Here is a 16866-nt window from a genome sequence, read left to right on the forward strand (position 1 = left end):
TCAGAAGTCTCGGGTCAAGGAAAAGTTCAAGTGTGTGACAAGGATCCATGCATGTCTGAAAAGGTACAAGATGGCTGCCTTATCATCTATGGCTGGGACAGGAATGATATTGTATGTTGTAAATTATCAAAATATTCTGTAGCTACCATTGAACAAACAGAGGGCCGCCTCAGACTGTGAGGAGAGCCAAAGTCCAAACCCCCCCCCAGCTCAACTATATCCACATGTTATGTAATCAGACAAAACCAAAGAGTCCAACGCAAGAAGGGACATTTAAGAAAGTGGAAGAAGCTTTTTTCGAAATTACAGTCTAAAAACAATCAAATTAAGCCCACACATGTCAGAATCAGCCTTAAAATCAGAGACTCTAAACTAATTTCAAGTCAAATACATAGGAAATTGCCCTTAAACTTAAACATAAATGGTGTATTGAAGGGGAGTGAGGATTTATTAACCCCTGAGTAACGGGATGTAGCCCCAATATTGCTCAAGTAAAGCTCCCATTTCAATTCCAATTTGTTCAAATTGTAATACTATTTACTGTAAATCTTCCTAGCCGATAATACCGACTTCATTGGTGAGCTCAACTGAAACCCAGGTTGAAGCTGCAGGCTTTCCTGTGTATTTATTAATGTTGATCGAGACACGATTTGAAAAACTTAAGTCATCGGTTAGTGAGAAAGACTGCAATAACACCAAAATAAGACGTGCAGATGTTTAGCACGTTAATGTGTGAACACTACTCCTGTTCATGGTGGTTCCCCATTGCTGAGAGGCAGCCATCTTGGCTATATGTGTTGAAATGGGTTTGGCCAAGTACCCATGTCATCAGGAGAATGCTCTGCTAAGCTGTCGGGGGGGGGGGGGAAGTATTTTCTTAAAATCTCTGGACAGTTAAAAAAAAAAGTGATAAACAGACACAAATGTAAATGCCTTTAAAAGGTGGCAGAAGCATTTTGAGTGGAAGGGAAGGGCGCTGAACTGGAAAAACATTCAATTGTGCTCGAAAATTGTGATTAGTTTGTCTTCTCGTCTTTAATTTTGAACTCGTGAGAATTAATGGTTATTTTTTTACATGCTGTTTTAGTCATGCCATTTGCTCTATATTGATAGGTATTCTTTGGTTTATGATACCATTTATGATACCACACTTTTTTGGGGGGAATCTTTGTAAGTATGGATGGACTACTGAACAGGCCTTGCGGGCACAGGCCGAGAGTCTCAAGGGTAAAGGGCATGAACCTTTGTTTGATTTGACTGAAACCATTACTTCTTGAAAAGTCAATCAAATTACTACAAACGGACACAAAATATCAAAAGAGACACTAAACAACTACAACGAGACAACAAATTAAAACAGAGAGATGCAAAATAATGACAAGAAGCCTCAAAAACTACCACAAAGCAATCGAAAAGACACTCTTCTCTGGGCTTTTTACCACGCTTGTGCCCGGGCCCGTTGTCTCGTAATCCATCCACGTGTGAAGATCTTCCTTTCGTGGCCGACACACAGTAGGTCTATAACACGTAGGGCTCGTTCCACTATTTAATCTTCGATGCTATTGAATATCAGAAAACGGACAAGCGGACATATCTGCTGTTGTCGCTGCTTTTGCCGAACCCCACCAGCCAGAGAAGTTCATCAGCTGTACTTCACGGTTTTCAATAAGGGCTATCGAGCTAAAATAAGTCCACCCTTGGGATCTGTGGACACACACGATATGTTTCTATGTCTGTTCAACCGTCGTCACATCGCAGGGGACAACAGAAGCTACATAACTCTAGGAATTGGCAAGTAAATCCCCCGTCTGGTTACACGTTGGGTTTGCACTACTTTATGCATTATGTACTGTTTAGTATCCATACTTTGTTAAAGATTACTGTATGTCGTCACACTCCAGAGCCGAGAAGGATAATTGTGAGTTTTGAGAAACATACCCACGATTCTCTGTATCATTCTAGGGTCTAAAAGTCTTGACAAATTACATGGGGCCAAAACTCGAATAGAAAACAGGGCCTATCTCAGGTATACACTGTATCAGAAATCTGAGAGGTGGAATGTTGAGATACTATGACGCTTGTACTTATGTACTTTCAGGAAAGTTTCAAATAATAGTTTCGAATGAACATTGTGATCCTTTCAGTGTCGGGATCTGACAACGCTACTTTGGAAACGTGGAAGTTAAATCTTTCTGTATTTTGGTCTATAGACTGTGTCCAACTGTCCTTCCACACCGCACGAGGTCTCATTGCTTCCAGGGTGTTCTTCTCTCTTTTATGTGGCACTGTATGTGACGGGCATCGGTCCAGATATTGCATATCACATGTCTTCTTAAAGGTTTAAAGTACAGCTTTAGAAATGTAAAAAAAATATAACAATAGCCTACCATGTACAGTACTGTAGCTATACCAAGGTCAACGCAACTTCCTTCAGTGTCCTCCATTGTTTTGACTTTATATTGCTTTCAGCATTCGTTTACATGTCATATATTTTCACCTGTTTTGTAAAACATGCAATTATGATGAATTATGATCGTGGAAGATTATGACAATGGGAAAAGCTTTAATACTCAAGCATGCAGTCGACGTAAAGATAGCTTCGGCTTGGTGGCATCGGGCTGAAGGACAACAACTGTTTATGTGTTTCAGATGGGGTTTAGTTTAACGCGGCCATTATCGATGACCGAGGAAGAAGACTTTTAAGCAGGTCACAAGGTCACTTCCATCATGGCCGCCACCCCTTGCTGTAGATGTAAAAGTTGTCCAGCAATAAAACAGTATGGAATTGAGCCAACAGAGTTATTACAACATTTTAAAAAATTGCCCAGAATATTTTGTGTCGCTACTTCCATGCTGTGAAAGTGATGGATACTACATACATGTATTGATGGTCCATAAAGTTGGGAGTCACGTAAGAGTTCGATTAAGACTCATACCATTACTATAACGCAACATAATAGTGTTTTGCCACTCGGTAGTGTGCAACGTATGCTCGATTAACAGTAGTCATAATTACGACTAAGCTGATTGGCTAAGACCTTACGTCCAACCAGAATTCTCTCTGGGTTTTTTGCCACGCAGTGTGTCTACAAATAAAAATTGACATTGAAATGTTAAGAAATCCACAAATCCTCTGACCCCCACCCAGATATTACCTTTGTTGCACGTTTTGAGAACACACAGAGCAAAGGTAGTCGATGTCTCTCATGTCTTATTGGAGATGATCACTGGTTCATGGGATATGGGAACATTGGATCCACCCCTCTTCCTTCCATACACTTCTCAAGGCATGTTGCCTGAGAAACCAACCTAAATTATTCATAAAAGAGACCTGAACGGCTGTAGAAGAAGAAGAAGAAGAAGAAGAAGATGATGAAGGAGTGATGCCTGCACAGTTCTAGACAGTCAAATAGAAACCTTGATTATTCCACTGCAGTGCAGTGGGGACAGAGCAATAATGGTATAGGGTCTTTTTTTGTTCCTTTTTCTTTGAAAGGTTTCGGTTCCGTGTGCGTACGAGTGTGTCCGAGAATGTGTATCTTTGTCTCTATGAATTACTTGTGTGCAAGAAAGGAAGCATGCTGTGCAAACTGAGCTAAGCCACACCCCTGTGAGAAGACTGACATCTGAGCTGACCTTTCGTGCAACTTTACTTGAAACCCAAACGACGACCAAACATATCAGGACAAGATGCTTAGGAGTGTCTCTGCTCACTGTCACCCCACCCCACCCCCCCACCCCCACACCCCGCCCTTCATTCAATGCCGATTGGAGTTTTAGAGGCCCAACTTCCGACTGTTTCCATCAGCCTGCAGCGATGTGATTGGTGGACGGCGGATATAAAAACAAAGCAGAAATAGTTTCTGCAAACCTATCCGACTTATGCTAAAATTGTCTTCGGCTAGCTGGTTTCGCCCCCATATCTGCTCGACTACGCCGTATGAGTGCTTAGCTAACCTAAACTCAGACATGTCGGGCCGAACACGTGAAGACGATGATGTCATACTCGCTCTTTCCAAGTTGAAGAATTAACTTCGAGGCTCCGTTTCCATTTGAAGTTGGCCTCTGAAACTCCAGTCTGCATTTCTTGCAGCATCCTCTCCTTCTCTCCATCCCATGCTCCTCACCTCCCTCTCTCCCTCTCTCTCTCTCCCTCTCTCTCTGTCTTTCCCTCCTCTTCCTCCTCCCATCCTCCTCTTCCTTCAGTTATTTTGAGGAAGAAGCTTCTTTTTGCATCCCTTGTTCTTGTATTTTTATATCCTATATATTTTTGGGGGTTTTGTTGGAGTTGAATTTTAAATGCATGCGTGGGAAACTTTAAAACGATGACGTAATGAACCTAACCACGGACGGCCATGTGAAGGGAAGCCTCTCCTCCGTCGGGGGGGGGGGGGGGGGAAGTGTTTTCCCTCTTCTTTTCTCTTTCAGAATAGAAGCTGCTGTGACACACACTCTTTTCACTTTTTTATTCTTCTTCTCATGCAGGCGCTCTTCGTATAGACGCTGCTCACAGGACATCTCAGTGATGATCACTTTCTGGAGGCAAACAGGCTCAGTTTCATGAGTCCAATCATGGTTTTCCAGAGGACTCACAGCACCGGCGTCTAGGCTTTTCTTTTTTTTTATCACTTCTTCACCGTTTCAGAACATATACTATCAGTGGTGGCTGGTAGAATTTTTTTTGTGGGTAGGGCCAACCAATCGATTTAAGCAAAACATCCCAGTATGATTCAATCGGCAATCAAACACGCATTACTACTTTGTAGTTAATTACTTAACATACAAACACTGACATGATAAGGATATCTTATTCATACAATTCAGTATATTAATATATATATATATTTGTATATATATATACATATATATACATATGTATATATATTCTAATAATATTCAGTATATTATGATATATAAATACCATCTAATGTATACTAATCTAATGTATAAAATATAAATATATAATAATAAAATATAAATATTGTATAATATAAATCACATATATTAGATATAAATATATATATATATATAAATATAATAGAACATGTTTATATATTAAGATGCCCCTATGAACCGTGTAGGGTTAAAGTGTGCCTCCAGCTCCTCATTGCGTCCCGGTTGATTTTACCGGGTCGAGTCTTCTCGGAAAAGAAGACGCAGATTGGCTGAATTGTATATCACTCATTTATATCTCTAATCAGTAATAAGCTAAACTGCTTCTTAGCCCCGTCTCTTCTGAGCCAAAATGACTGGGGTCAGGCCCCGTGGCCCTCTATTGGCCAGCCGCCACTGTATTCTATGCATATTTTCGGGTCATCTTTCTCTTCATTTTAATTGTTTACAACTTTTCACTGCATCAAGCCGAGGTCATGGCCAACATGCCTCTCTCCGGTTGTCCGTTAAGGTCAAACAAATCCGTTATCTCCAATCATTTTACATTATTTTAGTTCCTGTCTCGTCATTTTGCTCATTTTTCTTTGCCATTTTACGTTTTTTTTATAAACAGGAAAACAAATCACGCTGTACGCAGCTGTTGGGGCTGTCCTTCGATAGACAGATGGGCTCCATTTCACTCTTGGCCAATGGATTGATCAGTCTGTTGATCAATTGATTGGGTGATGGTCAACAGCAATCAATATTTGGTGTGTGTCGACTGGAAAGAGGCAGAGAAAAGAAGAGGGATGTCAGAGATAAGAGGCTTCCCTCCAGTAATAAATGTGGTTTATGCTATAAATACTGATGCTGGATATTATTTTATTGTCACCACACTGGAGAGAGAAAAATGAAATGAAAAGAATAAAGAACTGTATAAAATATATTTCAATGGAAAGTTTATTATTTACCTTTTCTATTTTTGAAACATGTAAAGAACAAAAAAGGTGAAACTGTAACAATTGAACAGCATTTGTGAAAAAGAGACTTATAAAAACAGTTATGTTGTTAAAATGTATGAAGGTTTGACTGAATGCTGATTTACCTGAGCAACTCTTCTCCTTTACTGATAGGATAAATACAAACCAGATGAATAATAAAAATAATAACAAATAACAAAACTACTGGGGAAAAAGCAAACAAATTGAGTTTAAAGAGAAAACATAGAAAACTTAATAAAAACATTAAAAGCTAATGCCAAAACATTCTATTTGTGTCCTCTGCCTTTTTTTGACACTTGCTTCTTTACAGCTTTAATCAGTCCATTGTTAGTATTTTTACTACACTTAAAGCTACTTTATACTTCCACACTACATTTCAGAGGGGGGTATTGTACTTTAGAATGCACCACATTTATTTGATAACTTTTTACTTTGCAGAAAAAATTGGTGGGTTTAAGCTTAATTTAAAATGAATACACTGAGGTGTGTTTTGTTGGCCAGAACCCACAATTGGCTAACCCCAGTTTAGATACACACGGCGAACTAAATTGAGATTTTTGCCGCTAAAATTCAATGCAACGCACCAGGCTGTCAGCAGAGTGTGTGCTGCTATAGTTCCGTTAGCTGTGTTAGCTCCGTTAGCCGAGCACACCTCACAAAGCAGTGTAAGATATTGATCTAACAACCTCTGATGCCCACATCTAAGGGGATATAAAGTGCCGTGAAACGCACAATTATTTCAAACTCAGGTCTTAAGAGTTTTCTATCAGACCGCACGATCCTCCCGGCGGAAACTAATAACGACTCTTGCACGCCAAACCCGTCCGTGTTGAATTCCTCTGAAGCATATATGCATGATAGCGACAGGCATCTTGCAACCAAAGATGTGTGTGTGTGTGTTTCACACAAGCCATGCGGGACAAACTGGAAGGAGAATACAGGCCACAACCCAGCAGGGGAAAGCTGGAAAGGACATTGTGTGTGATTGCGAGCCAAAGAGGAAGTCCCCGTGTCGGAGCTCTGGACTGCAAGTACATGGTGATCAAACCTTAATAATGTTACATGCTGTGTATATATGCTCAATATCGCTTCCTCAGTGGATGCCGGGGTTTATGGGTAGAGAAGCCACGCACGCTTACATTTATTGTTAATGGCTAACGGAACTAGCAGCACACGCGCTGCTGTGCTTTGCTAACCTGCTAGGCCAGGGGTGTCAAACTCATTTTCACCGTGGGCCACATCAGCATCATGGCCGCCCTCCAAGGGGTGTGACTGAAACATATAAACGTATAAACTACTCCCCAACATATTGTTAAATACCTCTCTTTGCATGTCATTATTGTTTATTGGGGTGTACAAATATTGTACATAAAAATGTTTCTCTAATATTATAACATGAATGCATTTAATTTGAAACCTTCAAAATAAAAGCACAGGATATTTTTCTTACATTTCTTTAAGAAAAGGTGATCACATGTCTTTCAAGTTGTCAGGGGCCACATGAAATGATGCGGCGGGCCGGATTTGGCCCACGGGCCTTGTGTTTGACACCTGTGCGCTAGGCCATTGCCATGTCTTGGCTATTTGAAATGGTAATGGTAAAACGATGATCTCTTCCTATAATGTAAGTCGGAACATACATGCTTTTAAAGTACATTTATTTTTAATGAAAAGGGAAATTATATATTTTTTTAATCCATCCGTATAACACGTTATCATCCAGAAACATCCAGTATGAAAACAAAAACAACCCAATTTAAATGATTAATCCTGGAAATCCCAATTTCCCTGTGTTTGATTATTGACTTTACAAAAACATTCTAATGCATTTTATTTCAATAAAACTTGCCTCATTGACTCATTTCAGAAGATTTGTTCATTAACTTTAAACAGTTCTCTTAAAACAATAACAATATATATATTGAATATGAAATGTAATATTTAAATCAGGCGAAGACTGCAATTATAACTATGAAGGTCTTTGCAAACAACAACAACTGGAAAGTGTTTTGTAATAAGTCTGTTAAGACAGGAGAACTTGTTTTTTTTAAACTATAAAAATACGATAATGATAATTATTATAATACCCAAAAAGTGTTTTGTGTTATCATACACATTTGGTTGTGTCTGTCACCTGTTACATACAAATCAACTTAAATATCAAATAAATATAGAGTCTACGTCAGTTTTCCATTACTGTAAACAGGCAAAGTGGCAAAATGCATCACAGCTTAGTTTCACATTTAACTTAATGGTAAAACTCACAAAATTAAAATGTAAATATGTGTGATTAAATCTAGAATTGTATACAACCTTGTGGGATGGACTGAAATTAGATGTGGATAGTTTCATTTTTAGGATCTAGTTACCTCCTGATTTGGGTCCTGGGGCATGTTTGATAAAGTCAGCCTCTCCTTTCACGAAATATTCCAGAAAACCAAGAGTGTCCATGAGTTTTTCATATTTCCTTTTAATTCAAATCTTTATCTCCATGTCCGATTTCCTTTCTTTAATATTAATTCAGTTTATTTTGGGTAGCCCATTATCACAAATTACAAATTTGCCTCAGAGTGCTGTACACATAGACATCCCTGACCTTTGACCTCACATCGGATCAGGAGAAACTGCCAAGAAATAGAAGAAACACCTTTCACAGGGAAAAAAGGAAGAACCCTTCAGGAGAGCAACAGAGGAGGATCCCTCTCCAGGATGGACAGAGGAATAGATGTCATGTGACCAGAAGGAATCATTAGAGAGTTACATAAACATTCAATGAGTATGACAGAGTGTTTTGTATTTGTCTCTCGGGTATTTACATTTCCTTCGTGCCTCGTCCTTTGTAAATACGATGCCATGACTAGCTAACGTAAGCTATGCATGTCGCTCATTGTTGCAAATCAACTTACTTTTTGAACACTTTTTTGTTGTTACTATTAATGAGAGAAATAAAATGCATAACATCAAGGATTGCTGGGCGCCAAAAATGTTTAGGCTACCTGTTAAGTTAAGACCATCATGTCTGTCCGACACTCCCCTCAAGTGGACACACAGCGCATCACTCTTGTGTTTGTCGATATGCACCGTGACTGCCCTCTTGTGGCAACACGTTGCTATTACTATTGAATGCACCGATTACATTTTCTTGGCCGTTGCAGATAGCTCTAAACCACCGTGGACAATTTTCTTCACACAAATTATATTTGGGACATTATTCAATTCAATTCAGTTTATTTTGTATAACTCATATTACCCCACTAGAGGCTTGTGGTACCATATATTGTCACTAGAGGCTTGTGATACCAGTTCCACCGAGAGTTGTGTGCCACCATACCCCACCCAGAGAGTGTTATATATTACCCCACTAGACCCTATTGCCCACTAGAGGTCCCACTGATATTCTTAGGCTTCCCTGCCATATGATATTACTTGCAGGAGCATGGTGCTGTGGTGCCCACTAGAGGCTTATATGGTACCATATGGCCCTCCTGGGAGGCTTGTGGTACCCCCACTGGGAGCTTATGGTGCCATAAGTTAATCGTACACTAGATGTTGATTCATGTTGTAGGTCCCACTAGAGCACTAGAGTAAAATAATACACTATTGCTCCACTAGAGCTTGTAGTACCATATCTTGTGGTGCCATATTGCCCGTAGAGGCTTGTGGTGCCTAAATTAACCTGGAGAGGGATCCTCCTCTGTTGCTCTCCTGAAGGTTTCTTCACTTTATCCCCCTAAAAGGTTTTTTTCTATTTTTTGAGGGAGTTGTTCCTGATCCGATGTGAGGTCAAGGGGATGTCGTTCGCTGTACAGGTTGTAAAGCCCTCTTTGGCAAATTCGTGATTTGTGATATTGGTCTATATAAAATAAACTGAATTGGATTGAATGTGCCCTGGTATGTTTGGAGTTTTATAGGTTCGGTCTTGTGTATTTTAATACACCGGATTTTAGATTCACAAATGGAAATAAGAGGCTGAGGGAACACAAAACAATGGGTAAAGTCAAACAGGCCGGACCTGGCCTGTCAAGAGCCTGCTGCCCCAAACTTATGTCCTTATCTCCCATGAGGGTGAAGGACAGGCAGACTGTGACCCAATGGGAAGAACGGGTATAAATGTGTTTTCCTGAGAAAGGCAACTTGAGCCTGCAACAACTGGAGCGACTCAGAACGTGTTGGGAACAGAGACAAGAAGACGAGGCCGGAGAACGGAAGGGGAACATCACAGATGGAAGACGAAGGAAAAGGATGCTCTGATACGTCGTATCCTTCTTTGTCCAAGGTACATGGTCGCGCCGATCCTGATCTGGGCGACGCGTTTACAGCGGCGCGTTTTCAGCGGCACAATTTTCGCCCCGAGTTGAAATATTTCAACTTTGAGGCGGTCATCTCGTAACTCGGGCCAATCAGCTCTTGAGTTGCTCCGCGTGTCATCGCTGTCCCGCCGCTGTTGAATCAGAACAAGACGGACAATAATGTTATGAACACAAAAACATATATTATATATTATAATGTTATGAACACAATAACATATATTATATATTATAATGTTATGAACACAATAACATATATTATATACGATAATGTTAAGAACACAATAACATATATGATATATTATAATGTTATGAACACAATAACATATATGATATATAATAATGTTATGAACACAATAACATATATGATATATTATAATGTTATGAACACAATAACATATATTATATACGATAATGTTAAGAACACAATAACATATATTATATATTATAATGTTATGAACACAATAACATATATGATATATAATAATGTTATGAACACAATAACATATATGATATATTATAATGTTATGAACACAAAAACATATATTATATACTATAATGTTAAGAACACAATAACATATATTATATACTATAATGTTAAGAACACAATAACATATATTATATATTATAATGTTATGAACACAATAACACATCTGATATATAATAATGTTATGAACACAATAACATATATGATATATAATAATGTTATGAACACAATAACATATATTAGATATTATAATGTTATGAACACAATAACATATATTAGATATTATAATGTTATGAACACAATAACATATATTATATATAGTGCTGTGAAAAATAACGTGTTAACTCAGTTAATTAAATTACAGGATTAATTAGTTGGTTTTTTTACGCATTTAACGCATGCGCAGAATGAGCTTCCAATCCGTCTGTTGTTGGTCGTCTCTAACCAGCAGCATGTCATTCTGTCTCTACGTGTCGCGTTAATACGACTCCGATCTCCCTATCGCGCGCCGCAGAGCTCGGATGCTGGGTGTGTGCGCGCACATCGGGACGAAAAAAAGTCACTTGCACCCCCCCGTCAACAACTCTTCTCGGCTCGCGCGCGGCAGAGCTCCGATGCTGGCGCGCGCACTGGTGAGCAAGTTATGTGCACCCCTGTGTATAAATGTATATGTGTGATTAATCATGATTAATCCACAGAAACCTGTGATTAACCTGATTAAAAATGTTAATCGTTTCACAGCCCTAATTATATATAATGATGTTATGAACACAATAACATATATTATATATTATAATGTTATGAAGACAATAACATATATTAGATATTATAATGTTATGAACACAATAACATATATTATATATAATAATGTTATGAACACAATGAAAAATATTATATATTATAATGTTATGAACACAATAACATATATTATATATTATAATGTTATGAACACAATAACATATATTAGATATTATAATGTTATGAACACAATAACTATATTAGATATTATAATATGTTATGAACACAATAACATATATTATATATAATAATGTTATGAACACAGTTGAGATTTAGCTTACAAACTGCTTTCTAGAATTTTGCATTTAGTCAATGTCTCGCTCAACCTCTAATCCAGCTCTGATTCATTCTGAAAGTTGGTTTTCTACATGTAGAAAGTTGTTGTGGCCGAGTGGTTAAGGCGATGGACTAGATGGATTTCAGGCTTTCGATTGTTCGCAGGGCTGTGTTTGGAGAGGAACACCAATGAGTTGAAGTTAGTTTAGGACAGCTTTTCCATTTGGCTGAGCGTCCACAGCATCCAATACCTCATACAACTGCACCATGACAAGTGAGAAACGTCCCAGGAGGTTGTCTCTGGAAGCAAACTGTTGGGGGTCATCGCTTCTCGGCCTTTTGGCTAAAATCAAGTGTAGTATCAGTTCTTATCAGTTTAATATCTGATATATCCTCTATATGAGGATAATTTATTAAGCAGATTTTTAGCATTGGGCGATGAAAAAGGAGCTTGCTTCATTCACTCCACGCATTGAGCCGGTATTGCAGTATTGCTGGGTACGGTGCACCCTTCAAAAACATTGTTAAAAACAAAAATCCCTGGGTACTTCTTACTGATTCCCCCTCTAATGAAAGGAAAACAAATCGTCAAATTGGATGATATCGCCCTCTGTAACATGTTGGAATGTCCTCTTCATCATATGAAAATGGGTGTGGCTGTGGGAATACCTTCTTTAAACATGTTAGTGGGTGTGGCTTGGGATCTGGAACACGGCACGTCATCCGAGGCTCACCATGAGATATCGGAGTGGGACAACTAGGTTACCTTCTGCTCTTGGCAGGAGGGCGGTACTTACTTTGGTTTCTCTTCATAACGCACAAGTCTTTCGCCTTTTACTAAAGACTTCCGTGGAGAGGAACACCAATGAGTTGAACTTATTTTTGTCAGGCTCTGCCGTTAGGCCGAGCCTTGTGCATTTGTGAAAAGAATGAAAAACAGTGCTTGGGTTAGTGCGCAGAGCCACTGCTATGCTTGATTGAAAGAACTGCAAGTGAGATGAGTCCTATGGTCGGCCTCTGAAATCAAACTGTGTCACGCCTTTGTCTTTTGGACTGTGATCTTTTGGATGAGTGGAATCTGATTCCCCTCACTGATATTTCCCTTTGTTTATGGAAGAAATGTGTCATGAAGATTCCTCCATTATTAGGATCCTTGGATTTCGTGCTTTCAAATGGTTGCAAGGCTGTGTTTGCTTTCTCAGCAGGAGAAACTTCTTGCCAAGGTTGACGTCAAAGACACTGAACCATCTGTGGACCATGAACTGGAGTGCTGTGTCTAAGAATGGCCCCCCTGTCTCTGTCTCGTCCAACTCATACTTACCTGGCAGGGGAGATACCATGATCAAGAAGGTGGTTCACCCAGAGCGAGGCTCAGCCATTGCACTCCGGTTGTGCTGACCCCTGCGAATTCCCCAAATGTGGGAATCTCGACTGCATAATTTCTGGTAGTGGGGGACTGCGTTCGCGCTCTCCCCTGATTGTCATGTTGAATGAATACCAAGCGATTCCCATGTGGAGATGGACACCGACAAGCTGCCCATTTCTGTTCGATGACTGTGTGAGATTGTGGCCTCGGCTTTCTCATGCAGTTTGTCCAGACAAGTGAAAGTGATGCTTTGCAACAGCAGTGTGTGTTGTACGCTGTGAAGCGTTGATCTGAGTAATGCCAAAAGCTCGTGATCCCAATGGCCATCAGAAGGGTGTGGTCTTTTGGATGGTCTGAATCTGATTCTCCTCACTGTTATTTGCCCTTGGTTGTGGAGTAAATGTGTTCAGAAGATTCTTCCGTTATCAGCGTGCTCATATTTCAGGCTTTCGATTGTTCGCAGGGCTGTGTTTGGAGAGGAACACCAATGAGTTGAAGTTAGTTTAGGACAGCTTTTCCATTTGGCTAAGCATCCACAGCATCCAATGCCTCATACAACTGCACCATGACAAGTGAGAACCGTCCCAGGAGGTTGTCTCTGGAAGCAAACCATTGGGGGTCATCGCTTCTCGGCCTTTTGGCTAAGATCAAGTGGTGGAAGCAGAGAACTACTATATAGTGAGTTCCAACGGTGACAGGGCAATGGCCGCGTACGAGCAGCAGATTCCAAAGTTTGGGCTGAGGTACACGCTACGGTTCCGGGCAAAGACAGGAGAGGAGAAAGTTCTGTCAAGAGTGTTCTTTGGGAAAGAAGTCATCATCGGACAACTGCGCTTGAAGATCGAGGAGGTTTGCTGCATCCAGTGGAACCAGCAGGAGAAAAGTTTCGATGTAACCCTGTTTGACGATTGCACCTACAGAAGAGTGGCTGAAGACTGCAGAAGAGAAGCTGGGGTGAGCCCGTTATCCTGCTACACGGTTGTAAATCTCGACAGACCGAATTTCAGACTCGTGTCAGTACATATGTACAACCCTTTTGTTGCTGATGAAGCCCTGTTCACTTTTTTGGGCCAGTATGGCGATGTGGTGACAACAGCTCGGCACATTAAGGACCCTTGGATTCTGGATCGGGCGGCGTCAGTTTCAGGTGCTGCTGCATGAAGACCCGAATGGACCAGATGGCCTAGCACACCCCCCTGCTGTTTTTAGCCTTGGGGGAGATCGTGGATACCTCTTCTACCCGCGCCAACCAGCTTTCTGCAGGAAATGCATGCAGTCCGGCCATAACGATGCAGGCTGCGCTGGAGATCGCTGCCGTTTCTGTGGGCAGACTGGACACTCAGCCAAGGACTGCACGGTGCAAAAAACTTGCCATGGATGCGGTGAGTCCGACCACCTGTTCCGGAGCTGTCCTGGTCGGAAGAGAACATTTGCAGAGGTTGCCAAACCTACTGGTGTCCTTCATGGAGAAGTGGTGGAAAAAGCAGGGCATTCCCAGGAGAGCCCAGCACAAAGGGGAGCAGGTGCGATAATTTCAGAGAGAGGAGTTGGTACAGTGCTTCGTGTAGAGATCGAAGCAGATGTGGGGGCACAAGTACCTACCGACGGCGTGGGGGAGGGGTTTCCCTTGCCCACACCTGTAGTATTTTCCTCCTCATCAAAGCCAGGGGCACGGAAGGTCTCGCAGGTTTTCGGAGACGGCAACCCAACGGAGAACGGAAAGAATGAGGAGGGGGCATGTAGCAAAAAATCCAAGAAGGAAAGCAAGGATGGGCAGGGCAAAAAGGGAGGGTTTGAGGGTGGGACTGAAGACGGGGCAGGGCGGCAAGGAGAGCTGCTGACGAAGCAGAAGGTGGTGGCCCAGGTGAAAAGGTTGGGGAGCGTTTAGGACAATTTATGGGGGACGCAGTTGCCATGCTAACTGCAGGATTGGGACTAGAGTTTGACCTCCCTGCGGGCCTGCTCATGCTGGAATCCCCTTTGGGAGAAGATGCATATGATGGGCCCAGAAGACCATCTAATTCCCCCAACACAGTGCCATTTTCCTGGGCTGAAGAGATGGATAGGGACGCATTTTGCTCTTAAGAGTCCTGGATTTTGATTTAGAACTCTTTTTTTTCTGTATTATGGGTTCAGTAAAAGTGCTGTCTTTAAATGCAAGAGGAATGAGGGACTCAGTGAAAAGAAGGGTTGTCTATGATTTTGTGAACTCGCGTCATGCTGCAATTTGTTTTTGCAAGGGTGGAAAGGGACATCAGGAAGTGGGGGAAGCATGCTGCCCTGGGAAGATGGAAAGGAGGGTTAGGGTGGAGATGGGGGAGTCCTTAAGGTGCGGGACAATAGTGTTGTGCTGTTTCTTTAGGGCGTTAAGAACATCATTCGTACAGGGTTTTCTGTGGGTGTGCAGATACTTGTAATTGTATGTATTTTTAAATGCATGGTGTGGGGTATTCGTGAAAATGGAAAGTTGTAAATGTGTATAAATTTTGATTTGTGTAAAGAATTTTCATAATAAAAATAAAAAATAAAATCTGTTCTTATCAGTTTAATATCTGATATATCCTCTATATGAGGATAACTTATTAAGCAGATTTTTAGCATTGGGAGATGAAAAAGGAGCTTGCTTCATTCACTCCACGCATTGACCCAGTATTGCAGTATTGCTGGGAACGGTGCACCCTTCAAAAACATTGTTTAAAACAAAATCCATGTATACTTCTTACTGATTCCCCCTCTAATGTAAGGAAAACAAATTGGACGATATCGCCCTCCATGTTGGAATGTCCTCTTCATCATATGAAAATGGGTGTGGCTGTGGGAATACCTTCTTTAAACATGTTAGTGGGTGTGGCTTGGGATCTGGAACACGGCACGTCATCCGAGGCTCACCATGAGATATCGGAGTGGGACAACTAGGTTACCTTCTGCTCTTGGCAGGAGGGCGGTACTTACTTTGGTTTCTCTTCATAACGCGCAAGTCTTTCGCCTTTTACTAAAGACTTCCGTGGAGAGGAACACCAATGAGTTGAACTTATTTTTGTCAGGCTCTGCCGTTAGGCTGAGTCTTGTGCATTTGTGAAAAGAACAAAAAACAGTGCTTGGGTTAGTGTGCTGAGCCACTGCTATGCCTGCTTCATCTCAAATTACTACCTTGCCAAAGGTAATTTAGCCCAACGTGGAGCTCGAACCCACGACCCTGAGATTAAGAGTCTCATGCTCTACCGACTGAGCTAGCCAGGCACACACTTCTAAAAACTGTCGTGATTTCAAGCCGCAGGTTGAAATAGTTGAAATATTGTTATTGAAATAGCTATTGAATATTGTGAGTTTGAGGCCAACTTGAACATTGGTCTGACGCTAAGCACATTCATCTCAAGTTACTACCTTGCCAAAAGTAATTTAGCCCAACGTGGGGCTCGAACCCACGACCCTGAGATTAAGAGTCTCATGCTCTACCGACTGAGCTAGCCAGGCACACACTTCTAAAAACTGTCGTGATTTCAAGCCGCAGGTTGGGTAATGCTCTTTGAGGCCAACTTGAACATTGGTCAAGTGAGAACCGTCCCAGGAGGTTGTCTCTGGAAGCAAACCGTTGGGGGTCATTGCTTCTCGGCCTTTTGGCTAAGATCAAGTGTAGTATCTGTTCATATCAGTTTAATATCTGATATATCCTCTATATGAGGATAACTTATTAAGCAGATTTTTAGCATTGGGAGATGAAAAAGGAGCTTGCTTCATTCACTCCACGCATTGACCCAG

At 41.0% G+C, this 16866-nt stretch overlaps 6 non-coding genes and 1 pseudogene across 6 annotated transcripts; 6 read left to right on the forward strand and 1 right to left on the reverse strand.

Moving 5' to 3' along the window:
- Positions 1–12064: 12064 nt before the first annotated feature.
- LOC130189391 (U2 spliceosomal RNA) lies at positions 12065–12255 on the forward strand. Its single transcript, XR_008830773.1, has one exon. It is a non-coding gene; the product is annotated as a U2 spliceosomal RNA (small nuclear RNA).
- Positions 12256–12534: 279 nt separating this feature from the next.
- LOC130189396 (U5 spliceosomal RNA) lies at positions 12535–12650 on the forward strand. The gene has a single exon (XR_008830777.1). It is a non-coding gene; the product is annotated as a U5 spliceosomal RNA (small nuclear RNA).
- A 404-nt stretch (positions 12651–13054) lies between these two features.
- LOC130189419 (U1 spliceosomal RNA) lies at positions 13055–13218 on the forward strand. The gene has a single exon (XR_008830798.1). It is a non-coding gene; the product is annotated as a U1 spliceosomal RNA (small nuclear RNA).
- A 2387-nt stretch (positions 13219–15605) lies between these two features.
- On the forward strand, positions 15606–15790 carry LOC130189393 (U2 spliceosomal RNA). The gene has a single exon (XR_008830774.1). It is a non-coding gene; the product is annotated as a U2 spliceosomal RNA (small nuclear RNA).
- Positions 15791–16055: 265 nt separating this feature from the next.
- Positions 16056–16171, forward strand: LOC130189397 (U5 spliceosomal RNA). The gene has a single exon (XR_008830778.1). It is a non-coding gene; the product is annotated as a U5 spliceosomal RNA (small nuclear RNA).
- Positions 16172–16508: 337 nt separating this feature from the next.
- trnak-cuu (transfer RNA lysine (anticodon CUU)) lies at positions 16509–16581 on the reverse strand. The gene has a single exon. It is a non-coding gene; the product is annotated as a tRNA-Lys (tRNA).
- A 127-nt stretch (positions 16582–16708) lies between these two features.
- Positions 16709–16866, forward strand: LOC130189392 (U2 spliceosomal RNA; annotated as a pseudogene).

The sequence above is a fragment of the Pseudoliparis swirei genome, chromosome 23 (genome assembly GCF_029220125.1).
Source record: "Pseudoliparis swirei isolate HS2019 ecotype Mariana Trench chromosome 23, NWPU_hadal_v1, whole genome shotgun sequence".
Taxonomy (NCBI): Eukaryota; Metazoa; Chordata; class Actinopteri; order Perciformes; family Liparidae; genus Pseudoliparis; species Pseudoliparis swirei.